At 39.2% G+C, this 10,891-nt stretch overlaps 1 non-coding gene and 1 pseudogene across 1 annotated transcript; both read right to left on the bottom strand.

Annotated features, from left to right (window-relative positions):
• Nucleotides 1-358: 358 nt before the first annotated feature.
• Nucleotides 359-2,207, bottom strand: LOC103750071 (annotated as a pseudogene).
• A 7,814-nt stretch (nt 2,208-10,021) lies between these two features.
• Nucleotides 10,022-10,124, bottom strand: LOC115067667. The gene has a single exon (XR_003847038.1). It is a non-coding gene; the product is annotated as a U6 spliceosomal RNA (small nuclear RNA).
• Between the last annotated feature and the right edge of the window lie 767 nt (nt 10,125-10,891).

The raw sequence follows: 10,891 nt of genomic DNA, 5'->3' as shown, positions 1-10,891 counted from the left end.
TGTCTTTACATCCTTAGTGTTATCTGAGTTCCTGATGTTTGATAAATATTTGGTCAGATCACATCAGTATGTGTTATGGTCTGATATAAAACACCCCCATAGGCTCATGTATCATTCAGTATTGACTGAATACATGATCAGCAAACTGTCATTTGCTTCTCTGAGACACATTTCTCTGTCTACCCATGGTTGACCACTAGATTTAAAAACAGCATCACCTAGATTTTGGCCTCTGTCAAGGTGGGCACAGCATGATGTCAGACAGCCATGGCTCAAATAGGACTCAGGAGGAGTGAGCTGCACATCAGCATGGGGGGTGAGGGGGTTCCACCCAGTTATCTCACCAAATGATAGAGCTTCAGTATCCCCTGTTGTGAGGACACATTTCCATATGGACGGTCTCAGACAACAAATGGGCCCTCCAGTTTCTGTTGAAGCTGAGAATAGTGACCAACTCCTCGTCACCCAACTTGAAGTTTTGACTGAAAGTTCTCATGTATGTATGAGGGTGTCACAGACTTAGGGATCACCACCACAGTCCTCTGGATATGAAACCTAATCAGAACCTGGGCTGATGTTTTCTTGTCCTTTGCAGCCATCACTTTAATCTTTGGATCCTCCAGTAGTGAAAGGTCCTTTGGCTTGGCCCAAGGTCTATCTGGAGAGCCCGGTGGGCTGTAGGCCATGACTGTGATGCCTTTGGAGTGGCAGTGCGGGATTAGTTTGTCCTGGGTGAGCTATGGGTGATACTAGACTTGATTGGTCACTGGTTTATGTTTCAGTTCAGGTTTGTTCAAGATCCTTTCAATCTGGAAGTGGTTGAAGTTGGAGACACTGAGGGTTTTTACTAATCCCTCATCCAAAAGTCCTTCCATGACCTCCCGGGCATCTAATAATATTATTTTACTGGTGAGAACATTGCCTTTATCATAAGGGGTAACTCCTTCCCCCTGAGCTGATGTCTCTGCGGTCAGTGATGTCCCTGGTCCAGATAGTCCAGTTTAAGATCTGTGAGGGTCTTATGGAAAGCTTCCTTCAGCAGTTTTCTCTCAAAGCAGGTAGGCTACAACTTGCTAACAATGCAGAGGTCATCCAGCTTCACAGCCTTCTCTTTCATCTTCTCTTGGATGGCTTCTCCCATCTCATTCTGATTATAATGTGTATATGCACAGTCAATGTGGAGATATCTAGCACCAATGGCCACTTTCACAGCTTCCTTGACTTGGCCTATGGGAGACTTCTACATGTCCAGGCCCCCAATGGGCATCTTGGCTTTGGTACTGAGCTCCACAAATGTGCCATGACTGTTGCAAATCTTTCTGAGGTTGCAGATAGAAGTGTGTGTGACCTGGTTAAGAGCACAGCTAGAGGTTTTTTAATCATAATTAATTATTTTAAAATATATTTTATTTATTATTTTCATTTTCTATGTCTGAGTGTATTGCCTGCATGCATGTAAGTGCACCTGTGTCATGCAATGCCCTTAGAAGTCAGAAGAGGACATCGGATCCCCTTGAACCAGAGTTACAGATGGCTATTAGCCTTCACGTGGATACTGGGATTCAAACCCTGGTCCTCTACAAAGCAGACAGTTCTCTTAACCACTGGGCCATCTCTTCAGGCCCCCACAAAATAATAATTGTAAAATAAAATTTAAACTTAGAAAATAAGAAACTGGGGGTACAGCTCAGTGATAGAGTGCTTGCCTAGCTTATGTGAGGCCTTAATTCAATCCCCAGTGCCAAGGAGGGGGAAGGGAAGGATGGAGGAAGAAGGAGGAAGAAGGAAAAAAGAAAGAAGGAAGGAAAAATATTCAGCAAGGAGGCAGTTTGTTGGATTTTGGGGAGATTTTTTTTTGAGTTAGGGTCTCACTACATTACTGTAGCTCAGGCTGCCCTTGACTCGAAATTGATCTGACCAGCCTCCTGAGAACTACGATTAAAGGAATACATCACAATGTTCTGTTCAACTTTGCTCTTTTTGAATTTTTTCAAAATTCATACAATATATTTTGATCATATTTAGATTCCCTCTCCTGTCTGTGTCCTCCTTACTACCCCCCACTCCCACCCAATTTTCTGTACTTTCATATATATAGATATATATGAATACGACTATGGAGAGAAAGAGAGAGAGAGTCAGGTTTGTGTCCGCACCCTTCGTTGTGGGCTCATCCACTCGAGCCTAGTAAACACATCAAGAGTCATAATCTTAAATGAGAGTGACTCTCCCCCTCCCAGCAGCCATCAGTCGCCAGTACTACTTCCTCAGGTAGGGTTGAGGCTTCTTACCCACTAACCCATGTCTATGCTGAGATTTTGTCTGACTTGAGCTTATATAGGACTTGTGCATGCTGTCACCACTGCTATGAGCCCTACCGTAACAGTTTACAATTTTCTTTTTTCTCCTTTTATCTTTATTTTTTTCAGCACTAGGACTTGAACTTGTGGCCTTGTACATGCTAGGCAAGTGCTTTGCCATTGAGCTATATCCTCGGTTCTTAACTTTTTATTTTGATACAAAATTTTATTATGTTGAATAACTTGAAGTCACTACAAAGCACAGATGGCCCTTAAACACTGTGTCAGCTTTCTGAATAGCTGGAAAGAGGGGCTTGTGCCACCATGCCTGGTGATGCTTTTTATAATTCCTGGATTTTTGTTTGATCTTCCTAAATTTGTAACCTTTGTAATTTTACAGCCTCGGCAAAAATACATTTCCTAGAGTGAGCTGGAATCTCATTCATACATAAAGGCACTTTATGAAATTATATTTTAGACACTGGATATTCCCATTTATTACTGTATTTCTATACTTCAGGGGGATTTTAAGATTAATTTTTACACACACTATTTAAAATGTTTTCAAAATTGGTAGTGAATTTGCATCTCTAATATATTTTATCATGTTCTACTTGTATAATATAGCTCTTCATAAATACCATTTCTAATTTAGATAAGATGATTTTGTATGCAGTATTGCTTAAACAGTTATTTAAAACTGAAAATTCATGAAATTGCTTTCAGGTTTTATATCTTTTTATTTTTAAAGTGAAAATTTTATTGAACTATAACATATACAGGAGGTATGCATATGTATATACCCTAATGTGATTATTTCTAAAAATATTTTATTTATCATTTTTGTTTTATGTGTATGATTGACTTGCCTACATGTAGGTAGGTGCACCCATGTTGTGAAAAGCCCACGGAGGTCAGAAGAGGATGTGCGAGCCCCTGGAACTGGAGTTATGGATGGTTGTTAGCTGCCATGTGGATGCTGGGAATTGAACCCAGGTCCCCAGCTAAAGAAGCCAATGCTCTTAACCACTGAGCCATCTCTCCAGCCCCCAATGTGATTCTCTTTCCAAATTTCTATGTAATGTTTCATTGAAGGATCTTTTTATTCTGGAAACTTATTTTATTACTATTCTCTAGGTCATGGTCCACATAGAAGCATTTTGCAGCCTATTTCTTTTTAAAAATATTTTATTATTTTTTTGTGTATGAGTGTGTTGCCTGTATGCATATGAGTACACCCATGTCATGCAATGCCCATGGGTCAGAAAAGGGTGTTGGATTCCCCTGGAACTAGAGTTACAGGTGGTTGTTAACCACCATGTTGGTGCTGGGAATCAAACGTGGGTCCTCTGCAAGAGCATCCAGTGCTCTTAACCACTGAGATATCTCTACAGCCCCTATGTCTTTCTTTTTTAAACATGGCTTAATAGTTCATTCTTTTTTTCAGTTTTCTAACAGGAACAAATAAATTAGACTTGCTTCTTGCTTTCTAAACTTTATCATATGACCATAAATACATGTGTATGCAGAATCAAATTACCAAACTGACCACTATTAACGCTCTGCCTTTCAACTTTTTCTGTACTATATAACCAGTCTATACATCTATTTTTCCCAGAATATATCTTCTAATTACAATGTGACACATGAGCACTAGCATGAAAGAACACTGTCCCTGACTACACAGTGACACCATGTCTCAATAAAACCAACAATATATATTATGATTAGGACATTATGTTCCCTTCCAAACCCCGTTTATTTTACAAACTCAAAACCTGGGTTGCTCCTCCATTCAAGGAGGCCAATTTTCATCAGAGTTCCTTTTAACTCTCATTGACTTGTGATAAGGGAAACATCTAACATTTTTTCACAACTGTGAAGAAAATCATAACTGCAAGTGGTTTCTGGGGCTAGAGTATTATAAGTAGTTTGCAAACTTTTTGTTAACATAAGGCTTCTATAATTACTAATATTGAGGGAAATGAACAGTGTGTGTGTCCTTCAGAAAATATTGATAGTCCCAATGTTGTGTACAATGATAAGGAGTTTCTTACATCCAAAATGTAAGTTCTTTTTTAATATTCAAATTTACACATTTTTTATTTTAAATGATTTTTAAAATATGCACCATTTTATTTATGTGTATGTAGTTAGAAGAAACAATAAAACAATTAATTGTGCTCGTATTCCTTCTCAGCAACTACATTTCAGCTTTTGGTTATCATTTAGCCTTGAAAAGGTACATATTTTTTCAATACATATTTTTACAAATTGTTTTCTTTTTATGTAATATATCTTAATCATATTTAGACCCTCTTCACTATCTGCACCGCACCATAGGCCCCCAGTAGATTTCATTCTGTCATATGTGTTAAGGTCTATCAAGAAATTTTTGAGTCGCCAGATGTCCCTTGGTGTGAGTTCATCCACTGGAGCCTGGTCAGCCTATCTAGTAACACTACCTTAAAGAAGACAAACTGTCCCTCACCCAGCAGTGATCAGGTGCCAATATTTCTTAGGCTAAGGTTAGGTCTTCTTGACCAATTTCCCAGTTCTATGCTGGATTTTATCTGATTTGCGTTTGCATGGATCTTGTGCATGCTGTCCCCACTGCTGTAAGTTCATATGAGCAAGTTCCCAGAAGCCTGGAAAACAGTTTCCCTGTGGTCATTCACCATCTGAAGCTCTTACTATTTTTGCCCCCTCTTCCACGATGGTCCCTGAACCCTGGGTGGGTGAGGTATAATATAGAAGTCCTGTCAGGGACACACTCACAGTAGTCTCTTATTCTCTACACGTTGAACAGTTATGGCCTTCTGCATTCACCACACTCTGCTGCGTGAGGGAGCTTCATTTGTAAGAGTCAAGAGATATTAGTATTCTTTCCATCCTCTGTTTCACTATGTTCTGTGAGCCTTAGGTGTAGAGGTTCCTTTGTAGATGTGTCATTTATGGACTGGCATGTCAAAGACAGTTATTCTCTGTGTGTAACCAGTTGTGGAACTTTGTAGTAGCCTCCATCTGTTGCAAAAAGAAGCTTCTTTGATGAGTGGTGAGAGGTTCAATTGTCTGTAAGTAAAAGATAAATATTTAGCACACAGTAAATTTGTTGGCCTAGGGATGTGACAGATGTAAGATTTACTTAAGGATCTTTGACCTCTTCAGCCATGTGTATTTGGCTATGTTTACAGTACCACAGATGAGTTTCTTCCCATTAAGCAGGATTTAAGTCCAATTAGATAGATGTTAATTACTGTCAAAAGTGCTAGTACTGCACCCATTGAAATAATTTGCTCTTTCAGGCATTGCTGTGCTTATTAGGCTTTAAAGCTAGGGTTGGATGACTAATTATTTCTTCCTTAGCATCTTGCATAGTATTCTCTGAAACTGTGAGAGCTAATCTTTAAGGAAGCGTCTTCCAGGTCAGTTCTAGCTCCATTACTCTAAGTCATGTGTGCTAAGTATGTCCTGTCTTCAGCAATAAGGTATTAGCTTCAGGTTCTGGGAGAAAAATCAAAGACTGTGGCAATAGCTTGTGTTATTTTGGGAGCCTATTGGACTACCCTGACCAACACCTCAAAGAGAGGTTTCTCCTATCTGGCATTGTGTTTCTTGTTATAAAGCCTTCAGTTTTATAACACTTATGCTTATGCACTTATGTACAGATATCGTATATGTATTTTTCAGTAGGTTTTTGAACTAATATATTTCCTTCTGTTTATTATACCACCTAAGCATCCTCTCTCTCTCCCTCTCTCTCTCTCTCTCCTTTCAACTTCCCTCCTCCTTCCGCAGTTAAAGTACCCCTATTTTTTTAACCCCCATGGCTCCTTGCATAAGCCTCCCCCTTCCCTTCTTCCCAAGTTAAATTTTCCCCCATTTCCCCCTTGGTAACAACTGTCTCCTAATATACCCCTCTCTCAGGATCCTTATTTCCCTTTACCTCTATGGTTTCTTTCATTTTCCTGACTCCTGTGGTTACATCAGTATACATACTCACATATAAGGATGTCTGCTAAGATCCGCAAATGAAAGAGAACATATATTGCTGTTTTCTGAGTCTGTGTAACTTCATTTAGTATAACAGTTTCTAGTTACATCTATTTACCTATAAATTTCATGATTTCATCTTTCTTTACCACTGAGTAGAATTCCATTGTGTAAATGTACCACATTTTCATTAACCACTCATCAGTTGAGTGACATTTAGGTTGTTTCCATTTCTTTCTATTGTGAAAGGAGCAGCAACAAACATAGATGACACAAGTATCTCTGAAGTAGGATGAGTCCTTTTTGTATGTGCCAAAGAGTGGTATAACGAGATCACCTGGTAGATTTATTTTCAGGATTTTTTTAAAAATTTTTATGTGTATGTGTGCATTGCCTGCATGTGGGTAAATGCACCTGTGTTGTGCAATGCCTGCAGAGGACAGAAGAGGCTGTCAGAGCCTCTGGAAGTGGAGTTATGGACGGACAGTTGTTAGCTGCCATGTGGGTGCTGGGATTCGAACCCAGGTCTTCTGCAAGAACAGTCAGTGTTCTTAACTGCTAAGCCATCTCTCCAGCCCCTATTTTCATGTTTTAAAAAGTTCTCCACACTACTTTCCACAGTGGTAACATCAGTTTGCAATCCATCCAGCAGTGGTTAAGTGTTCCCCTTTCTCCACATCCTTGCCAGCATTTGGTATCATTTGTTCTCTTGATCTTACTCATTCTGATGGGGGTATGATGAAATCTTAAAGTGGTTTTGATTTGAATTTCCTTATTACTGAAAATGCTGAACAATTTTTAAGGTGTTTTTTAGCCATTATATGTTTTACTGTTTTGTTTTGTTTTTGTTTTTGTTTTCTGGGCAAGGTCTTTTTGTAAAGCTTAGGCTGGCCTCAAACTTCAGAATTCTTTGCTTGTACCTCCAAAGTGTTGGAGTTATACACACATTCAGCCACCTTGGTATATGTTTTTATCCTAGATTTTTAAAAGGAAAACAAAACAGGAGCTGGAGAGATGACTTAGCAGTTAAGAGTTAACCTCTGCTCTTGCAGAGGACCAGGATTTGGTTCGCATCATCAACATGGAAGTTCACAACCATCTGTAATTCCAGTTCCAGGGGATCCAATGCCCTTTTGTGTTCTCCGCAGGTACCAGCTGCACACATGGTGCACATACATACATATAGGCAAAGCACTCATACAAATAAAAATCAATATTAAAAAAAAATCTATGGAGATGGAGTGATACCCCAGACTTTAGGAGCACTGGCTGTGCTAGCAGAGGACCCAGGTTCGATTCCCAGCACCCACGTGGTGGTTCACAACTGTCCTTAACTCCAGTTCCAAGGGATCGGTGCCCTCTTCTGACCTCTGAAAGCATTGCACAACATGGTTGCACTTATGTACACCCAGGCAATATACTCATATAAATAAAATAAAAATAATAATTTTTTTAAAGAAAGCATATTTGACTGACACACTTAAATGGGCTAACTGGGTTATTCCTACAAATGTGAGAGGGAAAAAATGGTATCAGATGTTGAGGACATATGCAAGTCGGTGAATATGTGAGTGAATGTATAAATGTGCGTATATAAAGTATACAAAGAGTGTCTTGGAATGAATTTGTGTGTGTGTTCATGGACATGAATGTATGTGTATGTTGTAGCAGATGTGTATGTTTATAGGTCTTTGACAGCAATCTTCATGTTATTGAGTGTATTGAGTATGCATTACCATTTAGGTGAATTATGAGATTTGTGTAATTATACTTGTGAGCAGTAATCATGTGTGTGATGTTCAGTATTAATTGTGAACTTGACATGATCTAGAATCACCTAGGAAACAGGTGTCTGGACATACATATAAAGAAGTTCCTAGTTTGCATGAATTAAGGTGGGGAAAAACTTTAAATGTGGGCAGCACTATTTCATAGGATGAGGTGCTAGAGTGAAAGAAAAGGAGAAGGAATGCTGAGCATGAGCATTCATCCTTCTCTGCTCCTGAGTGCAGATGCAAGGTGACCTATCACCTCATTCACATTCCACCAAGCCAGCCACGCAATGACCGGTTGTACTCTCAAAGTGTGAGCCAAGACAAACCCTTTCTTAAGTTGCTCACCTGGGGCTACAGGGAGACCCTGTCACAAAAAGACCAAAAAATTTTTTTTGATTTATTTATTTTTATTTTGTGTGTATGAATGTTATGCCTGCATGTATGAAAGTGCACCCATGTCATGCAATGCTCAAGGAGGATAGGAGGGGGCATTGGGTCCCCCTGGACTTGGAGTTACAGAAGGTTGTTAGCCACAATGTGGGTGCCAGAATTAGAACCTGAGCCCTCTGCAAGAACAGCCAGTGCTCTTAACCCCTGAGCCATCTCTCTAGCCTATTCTTAAATCACTTTTGTCCGTCAAGTATTTTGTCACAGAAACAAGAAAAATCACTAATACAATGTTAATATGCTGTTTTGTGATCATTCATTTTTTTTGTGTTAGTATGTATGTGCCTGTAAGTGTAAAATCTGTCTGGTGTATGACTTTGTACACATGTTCATGTGAGTAGGTGAATGTGATGACATGCTCGTATGTGATTAAACATGTTTTGAGTGAGAGACTTGTAATTTTGTAGGCATACATGTGATAAAGACTGTGTAACTTGTCACTACATTTCTTTGTATATTTATATTACAAATGAAGTTGCATAGTTTTATACATTTACCAGGTAAATCTGAATTGTTCCTTATTCGTGAGTCATATTTTCATACAGAATTTTCTTTTCCTTTTTTAGTTATGTTTAGTTTTTTTTTAAGACAGGGTCTTTTATGTTGCTCTGGCTGGTCTTATCCTGTGTATGAAGCTATTCTGTACACTGCAGAGAATGACTGATGATAGCCATACTTTCAGTTTGGAATGAGTGAGTTTATGAAGTATATAGCAACCCAATGTAAAACATCAAATAGTAAGAGATAGATAGACAGAAAGACAGACAGATAGGTAGCAAAACATTATCAAGTTAGGGACTAAAAACATACAGCAGAAATTGACTGGAAAAGCCCCTTTAAGGCAGCTAGCTAGAGTTTCCAATAGAGTGCCGGGCAGAGCAGAGTGTTCCCTCATGCGAGGCTTCCAAGAAAAAGAAAGGTGACATCATCATGTCCAGGTCTGAGAAACATGCAGCAGAAACCAACTAAGGGAGCTCGTTTAGTAGCAGCAGATAGCAGTAAAATCATCAAGGCGTGCACTCACGATATCCAGCAGAAACTGACTGTGGAAGTTGAGGTAGCTGGAGTTCCTGATTGAGCTTCCTCTCCACGAATGAGCATCCCAGGGATGAACTTCAGGCCTCTCCAGCTCACGGCAGGCACTTTTATATCATGGTATAAACAATAGTAACCTCTGGGGGAAATAGTTTACATTTTAGCTATTCTCCAAGGGAAACGATTTTTACTCTTGGGCTGTTTTGCTGTTCTTTTTTCTTAGCATTGCAGTTTGGGGGGCAGCCCATCTGCAGACAGAGGGTTTTGGAATACATTTGACATAATCATGCTTGGGTCTGAAGTACAGAGGCACAGAGCCTCTTCCAGAGCCAACTTATCAATGAGTTCAAATAGCAGAAAAAAATTTACCAATTAAGTGCATTACAGTTGCCTGCTCTAACCTGGAACTCATGATGATCTTTCTCACTCAGTTTTCTAAGTTCTCAAAATTGGAGTTTTTGTGTTTTTTAAAAAAATATGGAATGCTTCACAAATTTGCATGTCATCCTTGCTTAGGGGCCATACTAATCTTCTCTGTATTGTTCAAATTGGAGTTTTTAATAGCAGTGATTTTTCTGAATAGAAAGAATAGTCCCAGACCATCTACTGACTCCCTTCTACCCCTAGTCCACTGGTAAACACAGACAATTGCTTTTCTTATTTTTAATTTTTTTATCTTAAGGGATGATTTTACTGTAGTTACAAAGGAAATTTGAAACATAATACAGAATTCAGGGTACAAAACATTAAATCACAGAATAAAGCAATTTATAAGGAAGTGAATAAATTGCTTTGCAAATACTGAATTTACAAAGCATTTCATACAGAATATCTCAATCTTAATCATCTTTATACCCCCGTCCCCACTGGCACCCTCCCATAGCCCCCCACCCCCCACTGGAGCCCATATACTCTGTAATCCAAGGCAGAAACATTTCTGTAGGAATTGGCAAGTTCAGAACAATACCAGAATGTGTGGCAATTTATGTATTTGTGGCAATCTATTAGGACTAGCTTTACTTCAATCTAGTAGATACATTTCCATTTTAATGAAGATGCCTTTGCTAATAGTGTAAATAGGGATCTTCGTCCCATGACACAGAATGTATCAGGAACCTCAGTCCACGCAGCAATTGTCTCTTCCATGGTAAGGACTTTAATAAGTGCCAAATATGTCTCCAGGGGTTGGTTATCTAGCCAAAAAATCTTTGGGCTGAGTCTGAGATGCTTACCACAAAATGTATACGTAATATTATTTTCATGTGCATTTTGTCCAGAGGATCCAGGAAGTACATTTTGGAGTTGCAGAGCTAATTGTTCTGGGTATTGCTAGGAGAGTCA

The sequence above is a fragment of the Nannospalax galili genome, unplaced genomic scaffold (genome assembly GCF_000622305.1).
Source record: "Nannospalax galili isolate Female #2095 unplaced genomic scaffold, S.galili_v1.0 scaffold25, whole genome shotgun sequence".
In the NCBI taxonomy this organism is placed as follows: domain Eukaryota; kingdom Metazoa; phylum Chordata; class Mammalia; order Rodentia; family Spalacidae; genus Nannospalax; species Nannospalax galili.
The sequence above is the reverse complement of the archived record's forward strand: the minus strand, read 5'-3'. Positions and strand labels throughout refer to the sequence as shown.